General features: G+C 46.2%; 1 protein-coding gene across 3 annotated transcripts in view; it reads right to left on the bottom strand.

Moving 5' to 3' along the window:
- PDS5B (PDS5 cohesin associated factor B) overlaps positions 1 to 12459 on the bottom strand; it is a 259687-nt gene that overhangs the window by 113380 nt on the left and 133848 nt on the right. The gene's annotated exons all lie outside the window — the stretch shown is intronic.

Below are 12459 nucleotides of genomic sequence, written 5' to 3'. Positions count from 1 at the left end.
ATATTTATCTTACATTACATACATTTATCTTCAGAAAAATTAAAATGCAGATTAAAATATACAGTTCTCATATACAGCAATCTGTGTTTCAGAGAGATAAGACTATTAATCATGGAGATGAGGAAATTAATATAGAAATTAAGGAAGTTCAAATAAAGATGCAATGTAGAGTGCCCCAATAATACAAACCTGTTTAAAGAATACCAGGCTTATGTACATTATTTCAATCCTCATTAACAGTTTGCTAATAATTTTTATTTGTATTTGTTAAAAACTACCAGAAGTTAGGCATACTTATACAACCAAACTTAAGCAGATAATGAATGAGGTAAAATTCAACATTAAAACACAATTTAGAATACTGTCTACAAGTATACTATAAAAATGTTCTAGATATCTCCTACTGTTGATATAATGAGAACCTGAGCAAGGAGTAAGTTTCACTGCCCCTAAGATTTTATGGAGTCATCACTGAAGGCTCCTCAGCATAAATTTTCAAAAGAAATAGTGATATAATGCCTCAAATTTTTGGGTGCCCAACTTGAGAGACACCTTGAGGCCTCATGTTCAGAAAGTGATAAGCAACAAACTTTTAAAAAATCAGGCAGTTTTCAAACGCTCTCTCAAAAGTTGGGTCCCCTAAATTGAGGCATCCAAACACTCTGGTTACTTTTGAAAATTTAGCCTTTTATAATTTAATACTTCCCAAAACTACAACACTTCCTAAAACTAAGCTTTTAGTTGGAAATTAAGTTTGCTCCTACACAGTTCAAAATGATATTCTAGCTAAATATTCCAGTACTAATTTTCATTCCCACCTGTTTGAAGTACAAAACATATCCTTTAAGTTTAAAATATACTGTAGAGATGTTGTCACATTTGTTAGCTTTCTATACATTTACAATTCACCACACAATGACATGCATATTTTTGCATAAAGTAAGAAAACATGAAAAAGTTCTCCCACGGCTACACTCGCAGTTTAATGCCGCTTCTTTGCCCCTCCACAGTCATTAGCTGGGCACTCCTGGCTCCTCCCACTCTCCTTCCACCTGATATAATACAAGGGGAGTGTTGAGGCAGGAAGGTACTGTTCCACTGTCATAGACATCCTTATCGTATCGGTCCAACCCTGTTTGCCTCCGTTGGAGTTAGCCTCTATCATCAAGAAATGAGGGCAAGGTGGTCTTCGTTAGCATTCCCTAGTCTGACTCGGTGCCCTGCTGTGGCTGGTTCGATACACTCTACATACCAATGGTTACTGTGTGGGGAAAGCACCGGAAGTTGGGCTTGCCGCAACTTGGATGGCATCTCCTAATTCCAGCAATACCATTTTAAAGGAGTTCTGGCCACTATCAAATGTCCCAATCTGTACGTAGGCACCACAACACTCTCCAGCAGTGGCCACTCATGTCACCTCCAGCTACTCAGGAACAGGTTGAAAATGTTTGCTGTACATTTATTTTCACACAATTTTCAAAATCTGAAAATATTTCACATATTTACAGCGAACATGCTCAGCTCTGCAATGTAACTATAGTTCTAAGAAATAGCCATATCCAAAATATGTTGCTCATATAAATACTGAGCATTTCACATGAGAATGGAGACAGCCCTTAGCTTGAATACTGTATTTATTTGGTAACAGAATAATTCAATATATTTTACTTCTAAAATTAACCAATAAATTCTCTGGTTATGGTTCTCATTTATTATTAGCAAGAACTGGCAACAATGATGTGTATTTATCTGTCCATTTTTTCAGATGAATGTTCCAGTTCCAAATTTGCCATTCTATTATGTGGTAATAAGGCAGATGGTGGCAATATTTTCAAGAAAACTGTTTTTCAGTTTCTGCTCTTTTAATCAGTTTATAGGACTATTTGTCCGTCATTGGCTTCAACAAGTTCCAGGACTACAGCATCTTTTCCAAACTCATGCTAAGAATTTGTCTACTTGTGCAATTTCCTGCCTAACCACCTGGACAAAAAAACAAACAAAAACCAAAGGTCTGCACAGACTAGTACTATGTGCTACAATCTATCTATTCATATGTGCATATCTACTTTCCTTGCAGGGAGAAAAGTCATACATACCACCATACACTGAAGCATCACTCCTGATTACGCCATATAAATTTCAGAATCTGACCGACACTGGCAAGTCAGATGCCAGCTCTTGCCAAGACTGGAGGCATTAGCTAAGAACTAACAAATTCATATCTGGAGACCAGACCAGTTCAGCTATATGTTAGTTTTACTCAAAACAGGTATTATGTCTTATAAGAATGTATTTAGGGTTTAGACTACATGAAATGCCTGTAAGATGCTGCATGCTTTAGTCCCACATGTAATGTCAGTATTCCATGCTATAAGAAAATATGTAAGTTTTTCTTTATAACTTTGAAAATGTATGCCATTAACTTGTGAACTCAGGTACAGGAATTGGCCCCCCAATCCAGAAGGGCTATCAAAATCAGATGGGCCATCAAGGAACATCACAATACAAAAAGATTGATTAATGGCCCTATCACACCTTGGAAATGCTACATGCAAGGAAGCTCGTCCTGTGGGCTTGGAAGCTGAGTGAAGGAAATAAAACAAAGGCTATGGTAACAGTTGAGAATTTACAGTGGCACAGCTGTAACGGATGAAGCTATGCCATTGTAAGCTCTCTAGTGTAGATGGTCTAAGGCTATGTCTATGCGATCACTTTTGTCAGTGTAAAGAACCATCACTTACGTTCTTGTAACTGTTGTTCTTCAAGATGTGTTATTCACGTCCATTCCAATCAGGCGTGTGCGCACATGTGCACAGTAGCCAGAAGATTCTTCCTCAAGCAGCAGCCATAGGCTCGGCCCGGGCGCCCCCTGGAGTCGCGCCTTCATGGGACCCAATATATAGCCCTGCCACCCCGCCACCTCCTCAGTTCCTTCTTGCCAGCTACTCAGACAGAGGAGTAGGAGGCTGGGTTTTGGAATGGACGTGAACACACATCTTGAAGAATGGTTACTCACCTTCTTGTAACTATTCTTTCATCGAGTGCTTGTTCATGTCGATTCTAATCAGATGACTCACAAGCCCAAGTTCAAGAGGCGGGGTTGGAGTCGTCCACTGATTGGAGCACTGCTCGTCCAAAGGCCGCATCGTCTCTGGCCTGCTGAGTAATAGCATAGTGCATGGTGAAAGTGTGGATCGAGGACCATGTTGCTGCTCTGCAGATTTCCTGAACCTGCGCCAGGAACACTGTTGATGAAGCTTGCGCCCTGTTGGACTGCACAGCAATCAGGGGTGCGGGAACTCCCGCCATGCTGTAACATTCCCAGATGCAGGATATGATCCACGACAAAATGCACTGTGATGACAGAGGCAGACCTTTCATTCTGTCTGCCACTGCCACGAATAACTGAACTGATTTTCTGAATGGCTTCGTTCTCTCAATATAAAAAGCTAGTGCCCTGCGGACATCCAGAGTGGAGTGTCTGCTCCCTGCCTCTGGAATGCAACTTAGGGTAGAATACTGGGAGAAAGATGTCCTGTTTGATGTGAAACTGCGACACCACCTTTGGAAGGAAAGCAGGATGAGGTCTGAGCGGCACCTTGTCCTTATAGCACACAGTATATGGGGGCTCTAAGGTTAGGGCCCTGAGTTCAAACACCCTCCTGGTCGAGGTTATCACTATCAGGAACGCCACCTTGTAAGAGAGATAGAGGAAGGAGCATGTTGCCAAGGACTCGAAGGGTGGTCCAATTAGTCTAGAAAGGACCAGGTTCAGGTCCCAGACTGGGACAGGCTGTTGGACGTGAGGACATAGCCTGTTGAGCCCTTTTAAAAACTGGCTGGCCATAGGGTTAGCAAACAGCGAGCGGCCTTCCTCGCCAAGGTGAAAGGTGGCTAAATGCACCCTTACTGATGACAACAAAATCCCCTGCTGCTTCAGACGGAGGAGGTAGTCCAGAATAAGCAGCACTGGTGCCAGCGTCGGGGACAAATGGAGCTGTGCCGACCAGACTGAAAATGTCTTCCACTTGGCAAGGTAGATGGCTCTCGTAGAGGGTTTTCTACTGCCAAGCATGACTTGTCTAACGTATTCTGAAAAGGAAAGCTCAATCGGGTTCAACCATGGACCTTCCACACCATGAGGTGAAGTGAATCGAGGCTCAGATGTTGAAGATGACCATGATCTTGCATCAGAAGGTCCGGGAAGAGTGGCCAGGTGACTGGGGCTTCCATGGACATGTTTAGTAGAGATATGTACCAGTGAGGTCAGGGCCATGCTGGAGCTATCAGTATAACCTGAGCTAGTTCCCTCCGGATCTTGAGGAGCATCTTGTGAACAAGCGGTATGGACAGATATGCATATAGGAGACCATCTCCCCAACGGAGGAGAAACACGTCCGCTCTGGAGCCCAGGCTGTGGTTCTGGAAGGAGCAGAACTGTTGGCGCTTCCTGTTGTGTTGCGTGGCGAATAGGTCTATCTGAGGAAATCCCCACCTCTGGAAGATTGAAATCGTGACATCCGGATGAAGGGACCACTCGTGGCCATGAAATGACCTGCTGAGGTGATCCGCCAGCTCGTTCTGTACCCTGGGAAGGTACGACACTTGCAGCTGTATTGAATGTTCTACACAGAAGTCCCATAGCATGAGGGCTTCCTGGCACAGTGGAGAGGAGACCCTGTTGGTTGATGTAGAACATTGCGGTGGTGTTGTCCGTCATGACTGATACACATTATCCTGCTACGTATGTCCAGAAGGCCTGGCACGCCGCTCTCAGCTCTCTGACGTTTATGTGGAGAGCCAGATCTGGCTGCAGACTGGTGAAGGCGACCCCATATCATACCTCCTCAGGGTCAAGCCACCACAGGAGGGAGTCGAGGACCAGGCGAGGTAGGGTCACTAGCCTGTCCAGGCTATCTCTGGCCGGGCAGTATACTGATGCCAGCCACGGCTGAAGAGGTCCTACTCTGAGCCTGGAATGCTGCACCACATAGGCACAAGCCACCATGTGTCCCAGAAGCTTCAGGCAGTTTCTTGCTGTTGTGGTGGGAAACAGGCTGAGGCTTCGAATGGTATCTGTGAGGGCCTGAAACTTCGCTTGCGGCAGGTATGCCCTGGCCTGGGTGAAGTCCAATATTGCCCCTATAAACGCTATCCTCTGGACGGGGGGACAGAGTGCACTTTTTGCTTCGTTTAAAAGGAGACCCAGGTTGACGAAGCTGGCTCTGATAAACTTGACCTGAGCCTTGGGAATAAAAGCCCTTGGCCCTGTGTTCCTCAGGAACCTCCTCCACTGCCCCTAAAGATAAGAACAACTGCACCGCTTGGATAAGGAGTTGCTCATGAGAAGGGTACTGGAAGAGGAACTGGGAAGGGGGTGGAAGGGCTGGAGGGCACAGAATTGGATGGAGTATCCCCTCTTTACCTTGCAGAGCACCCATCAGTCCGAGGGGATACGGGACCATGCATGGTACAAAGGAGGTAGTTGGGACGAGAAGGTAAGGCAGGGTGGATCCATTGCCAGGTTTGGTATGCCACCCTCAACTGTGCCTTCAGAAGGCATGCTTGGGGCCTAAAGACGGCTTCAGTTGTCCCAAGCTCTGGCCAGAAGGTTGACATGGCCTTCTCCTACCACTTCTGATACACCTTCTGAAGCCATCTTGGTGGTTCTGCTGATCGAACCTCTGGGTAGGCTGCGGGAGGAAGTGTCTCCGCTGACTGGAGGGCATACAGAGGCCCAGGGACCTGAGGGTGGCTCTGGAGTCCTTCACACTATTTAGCCTTTTGTCTGTTTTCTCAGAAGATAGAGAGTCTCACCCTCGAAAGGCAGGTCCTGTATCATTTGTTGGACCTCAAAGGGGAGACCTGATACCTGGAGCGATGAGTCCCTTCTCATGGCTACATCCGTAGCCATAACTCTAGTAGCAGCATCTGCCTAGTCCACTGCTGCTTGCAAGGATGCCCTGAAAATCAACCTCCCCTCCTAGACCAAAGCCGAGAACTTGGCCCAGGAGTCCGAGGGAAGCAACTCTGTAAACTTAGCCATCGCCAAACAGGTATTGTAGGCGAACCTGTTGATGATGGCCTCTTGGTTGTAGTCCCACCGTGGAGTATATCTTCCGCCCGAAAAGGTCAAACTTTTTTGCATCCCTATTCTTGGGGGAAGGGTCTTGGAAACCTTGCCTCTCTCTCTGGTTTGCAAAGTCCACCAGAGAGTCAGCTTGTAGGTGGGTGTATAAATGTTCATAGCCTTGGAAGGCACAAAGTACTGTCACTCATTGCGGTTGGTGATAGGGAGGCCGGGGTCTGCCACAGGGTCTTGGTCGTGTCCATGATGGTTTTAATGAGCGGTAAGGCTATACAGGAAGGGCCCCAAAGGGGCCAGAATGTCTACAATAGAGTCTGCATCATCCGTAACTTCTTCTCCCTTAATGCCCAGACCCTGTGCAATCCAGGGCAGCAACTGCTGCAACAGCCTGGAGTCTTCCAGGGCTGAGGCAATGGTAGCACCTACAAGTGCCTCATCCGGGGAAGATGACGACGAGGCCACTAAGGGAGGTGGTCGCTCCCTTCCATCCCGACCGGAGGGATCACATGAGCCGATGGGGACAGTGATGGTCTGGTCTTGGTGCCAAGAAGAGTGCTGGTGTCGACATCGCCCCCGACGTTGGTGCCGGAAGCGCTCTCAGGTGGTGTGTTTGCAGCGTGGTGGTCATCGACTTTGGTGTAGACAGTGTCGATGACGGTGTCAGTGCCAGTGCCGTCACAGGAGCCCGGTGCCACAGTTGGTGCCAAGGGCGCTGTCGGCATCGTGACCTGAGCCACTGGCACCTTTGGTGCTAAGGGCAGTGCCAAAGGGCGCACTGCCATCGGCAATGTTGATGCAGATGATGGCATCGACGCCGGAGGTAGCTGCTCGACCGCTGGACATGGTGGGACAAAGGTAGCAGACACGATTGAAGCAGCACCTGAGCGAAAGTGCTGGCTCCAACCCTGGGCTTGGTGGAAAGCCCATGATGTCCAGAAGGGTCACTGAGCTGGGTTCTGCCATGAGGGGCCCACTGCCTCCGTCGGGACCTCCTACGGTGCCTGGAGGATGACCTTCTGCTCCTGCTATAGTCAGAGTGGTAAGAATCTGACTCAGAAGCCTCAGAATACAAGGACCAAGACACCTCTTGACATGGAGCATTGGGAGTCCTAGGACCGACTTCACTCCCTAGATGGAGGTGCTGGCATCTGTGGTTGCCAAGGCAACGGGGACTGGTGCAACATCATAGCTGGCTTTCCTTTAGATGGCACAGGACAGGATGGAGCCTGTGGTGCCGATGCTGTCTCCTATCTGGGGGAGTGGGGGCGGGAGAGAACAGCACCGTGAGTCTGAGCAGGTCCTGCACTGCTCCAAACTTTTCAGGAGTCGACAGAAGCGGCAGGCTCTCAGAGGGGTTCGGCGAATGCAATTGGCCCGGATTTGACTGCCTCGCCTGGGCAGAAGTCGACAAGGCCACCCCTTGCATCTCAAAGCCGCGGCCCCCCCTGTAGTGCCACTGACAGCTGGTCTCTGGGTCTAGGTATTGGGGATCGACCCCTTTCGACCCTCTTCTTCTTCCGCACTGGCGACTGGGATCTGTGCCGAAGGTTGGAGTGTCCTCGAGACGCTCCATGCCGCTGCCGAGGCTCCTCGGGCACGTCTTTCTTTGGCATCTGGTCCCTCGAAGAGGGTGCTGGTGTGCCCCTCACTGAAGACAACATGCTGGTGGTAGGGTCCCCGGCACCGGGGTCCGACTGTGGTCGAAGAGCTGCCTCCATGAGGATGATTTTAAGCTGCTGCTTGCTCTCTTTCAGGGTTCTTGGTCCGAATTCACGACAGATTTTACAGCAGTCTTTTTGGTGACCTTAGCCCAGACACCATAAACAAGAGGTGTGAGAGTCACTCTTAGGCATGCGCTTCACACAATCCTTGCAGGTCTTGAAACCCGGGGATCACAGAATGCCCCGAGGGCAGCAAAGGAGGGGGGAAACAAGGACCTGTAACAGAACCTAAAACTAATTAACTAGATAACAAACTATACTAACTGACTAAACAAGAAGAATACAATGAGAGTCAAGCGGCTAAGCCACTTGCTGGAGCAAGAGCCAGGGAAGTTCCAGATACCGTCCCTGCCGGTAAGAAGAAACTGAGGGGACAGCAGGTCAGCAGGGATCCATATTGGGTGTCATGAAGACGCAACTCCAGGGGACGCCCAGGCCAACCCTACGGCTGCTGCTGCTAGGGGAAAAAAATCTTCTGGCTACTGTGCATGCATACACACATGATGGGAATCAACATGAACAAGCACTTGAAGAACAACTTACATCGCTAAAGGGTGTGAAAAAAACATACCCCTGAGCGACAAATTACACTGACAAAAGGACCAGTGTAGATAGCGCTATGTCAGCGGGAGAGCTTCTCTCCTGTCGGCATAGAGCGGCTACATGAGAGATCTTACAGCGACACAGCTGCATCAGTATAGCTGTGCTGCTGTAAGCTCTCTAATGTAGACCAGGGCTGGGTGGTAAAATAGACTGGAGAGTCTAAAGGCCGCCTGTGATTTCATGGGATACCTGTTGTAATGATCTAGGAGTTCACAGCTATTACTGGCTTGGTGAAATCTAATTATAGAACACACTACCAGTCTGGGGTGTCTGCCCTGTTTCTGATAATCTGCCCTGAGGTACGCACTCATGGCAGTGAGCCACTCCAGACAGCAGGGCATTGACATATATGTAGTTGACATCATCTCTTCTTTCACAGTAATCTGGCTTTTATCATTCATTATCTTTACAATAAGACCTACAAACTACAGCCTCAATTTGGCCACTTTCCTAGATGTCTTATTTATAAACCTTCACTCTTCTCAATGTTGTACAGAGTGGCAAACGGACTTTCAAGAATATCAATCTGGTTCCTCAGGTGTTCAGCTAGACAAGAATGCATAGTTATCATTCCCATATCAAGTAATCTCAATTCGTGCTTCCCACTTCACGATACGTTCATAAACCTAACAAATGCTGTATGGGAAGAAAGGCAATGAAAGAACATAAAAATACGACATTTAATCTGTCTACATCAAAAAACTTTCACCACCAACATCTATGGTCCAATTGAGGGAAACAGCATTTGCATAGTCTGCCACCAATCTAAACATTCTGGAAAGATTTTTCTGAAACCTAATATTAAAAGAAATGTTTCCACTGAAACTTCAGTGAAAACTAGTAGCAAAAATATTCCTTTGAAATGTATGTGACCAGAGCCGTTAAAGGGAACATGCACATATAAAAATGTGCATTCAGGTCTTTTGGGCTTCATGTAGCAGATCCTCACTATTTGCAGATTAACTATGGCAGATTATGCACACAGGCAGAAGGAATGTCAATGGTGCAAAATATATGCCCAATCCTCCAGTCAATACCAAAAACAACTTTGAAAGGACTACATCACTGCAGTAAAGGAGACAAGAGCAGCCATCTATTCCTCCACCATCAATTAGAAGAATTAGTTAGGGATGGTGGAGTTGCTAATATGATGAATGCCAGTGAAAATGAGGTAGGATCAGAGGCTAGAACAGGGAAACAACAAGTTAAAAATATTTAGACAAATTAGATGTCTTCAAGTAACAAGCCTGATGAAATGCATGCTAGGATACACAAGAGGCTGACTGAGGAGATATCTGAGCCATTAGCAATTATCTTTGAAAAGTAATGGAAGACCGGTGAGATTCCAGAAGACTAGAAAAGAGCAAATATAGTGCCAATCAATAAAAAGAGAAATAAAGACAACCTGGAGAATTACAGACCAGTCAGCAATCAGTTTGCAAAGACCTAGAAGATAATAAGGTGATAAGTAACAGTCAACATGGATTTGTCAAGAACAAATCATGTCAAACTAATCTGATAGCTTTCTTTGACAGGGTAACAGGCCTCGTGGATGGGGGGAGGAAGCGGTAGACATGGTAGATCTTGATTTCAGTAAAACTTTTGATACTGTCTTGCATGACCGTCTCATAACCAAACTAGGGAAATGCAACCTAGATGGAGCTACTATAAGGTGGGTGCATAACTGGTTGGAAAACCATCCCCAGAGACTAGTTATCAGTGGTTCACAGTCATGCTGGAAGGGCATAACGAGGGGTCCTGAAGGGATCAGTTCCTGGTCTGGTTCTGTTCAATATGTTCATCAATTATTTAGATAATGGCAGAGACAGTACACTTATAAAGTTTGTGGACAATGCCAAGCTGGGAGGGGTTGCAAGTGCTTTGGAGGATAGGATAATAATTCAAAATGATCGGGACAAACTGGAGAAATGGTCTGAAGAAAACAGGATGAAATTCAATAAGGACAAATGCAAAGTACTCCACTTAGGAAGGAGCAATCACTTGCACACACACAAAATGGGAAATGACTGCCTCGGAAGGGGTACTGCGGAAAAGGATCTGGGGGTCATTGTGGACCACAAACTAAATATGAGTCAACAGTGTAACACTGTTGCGCAAAAAAAAAAAAAAAAAGGGAACATCATTCTGGGATGCATTAGCAGAAGTGTTGCAAGCAAGACATCAGAAGTAATTCTTCCGCTCTACTCCGCACTGATTAGACCTCAACTGGAGTACTGTGTCCAGTTCTCGGTGCCACATTTCAGGAAAGATGTGGACAAACTGGAGGAAGTCCAGGGAAAAGCAACAAAAATGATTAAAGGTCGAGAAAACATGACTTATGAGGGAAGATTGAGAAAATTCAGTTTGTTTAATCTGGAAAAGAGAAGACAGCGGGGACACTTAGCAGTTTTCAAGTACATAAAAGGTTGTTACAAGGAGGAGGGAGAAGAATTGTTCTTCTTAACCTCTGAGGATAAGACAAGAAGCAACAGGCTTAAATTGCAGCAAGGGAGGTTTAGGTTGGACATTAGGAAAAACTTCCTGTCACGGTGGTTAAGCACTGGAATAAATTGCCTAGGGAGGTTGTGGAATCTCCATCATTGGAGATTTTTTATGAGCAGGTTAGACAAACACCTGTTCGGGATGGTCTAGATAATAGGTGACTGGACTAGATGATCTCTCAAAGTCTCTTCCAGTGCTATGATTCTATGATGCTAACTGAGTTTGGCCCATCACACTTGCTCAAGCACAAGGATTCCTAAAAATATCAGAGAACAACCTGGAAACTGACCCAAAACTGTCAAAAACCTACTGATTAACAACTATGCCCACTATGAATGAAATTGTTAACGCTTACTTCAGAGAAACATGTCTGCCAAAGTCCTTGGAAAAAAAGCAATAGCTCACCAGTCCTCAGAAAACCACCATTCTGGCCCTAAATGCTATCAAACTATGAAATCTCATTGGGAGCAATTCCTCCACATTAGTGAGGAGTGTAGTCAGTGCTACATGTGATTGTATGGAGTGCTTCATAATCATCATCAGGGACCCTGGTACCACCTCTTAGTCTTTTAGTGCCAAGTGTTTCTGAAGATGAACAAAAGGCACAGATGTTGGCACTAGGTGCTTTGGTGCTGGATACTTCAATGTTGATGGGAGATGAGATGCTTGTGGAAGTGGCGCTGAGACTGTTCAAATATCAATTGGCACTAATCTGGCCCTTGAACTGCCTCCTAGCTTGGACCTACTCTGTGTCAGTGAGGGAGATCTACATCTTCCAATCACCCTGGGAACCATGCTCCTTTTTCCCCTCTCGTCTGACAACTGAGCTAAGGAGGATTCAGAGGCTCTTGTTGATTCCACAGCAGAGGAGTAAGACTTTCACCAGTCAGTGGCTGTGGAGCTTGGGGTGGACCTATGGCTTACCATCACTATCACTGATGTTATCTAATCCAGTCTTCTTCCCCTAGAGCTCAGGAGAGGCTCTCCTGGATCCTTCAACGAGGAAGAATTTAAGGGCTGATTCCCTTGCTTTGTGTCCTTTTGCAACAAGTGGCATATTGAGCACTTGTTTGGCATATTTGCGTCACAAAGGCAAAAGAGGCACTTAGTGTCCATAGTTAATGGGGACAGCTGTCTTGTAGGTTGGACAGGACTTAAATCTTGGAGACTGACTGCTATATCAGGTTTATATTGCACTCACCATTTATATTGCAATCACCACCTTCCAGTAGTACATTAAGCAATGTGACTTCACATCTGTCACATATTGTTTGTTCTCTCATCCTCTCCCCTCCACCTCTGGTTTATGACTCCGGTTGACCTTCCAGGTTCTGGCATTCAGCTTCTGTCTCTTTTTAGTCCCTGAAAAAGCTCATTTCCAGTCTCAGACTGCCCCCAGAGAAAGTTCTGTCTCTCACACATATGGGCTCTTATTGTTGAGCGTTCCATTCTACCAGAGGAGCTTAGTTGTTAACCACTTCCCTAGTCCCAGAGTTTTAGACGATCTTTTAGATATTCACAGAGTGATTCAAAAATAAGGACTGA

The sequence above is a fragment of the Chelonia mydas genome, chromosome 1, assembly GCF_015237465.2.
Source record: "Chelonia mydas isolate rCheMyd1 chromosome 1, rCheMyd1.pri.v2, whole genome shotgun sequence".
NCBI lineage: Eukaryota > Metazoa > Chordata > Testudines > Cheloniidae > Chelonia > Chelonia mydas.
This window is presented reverse-complemented; position numbering and strand designations above follow the sequence as displayed.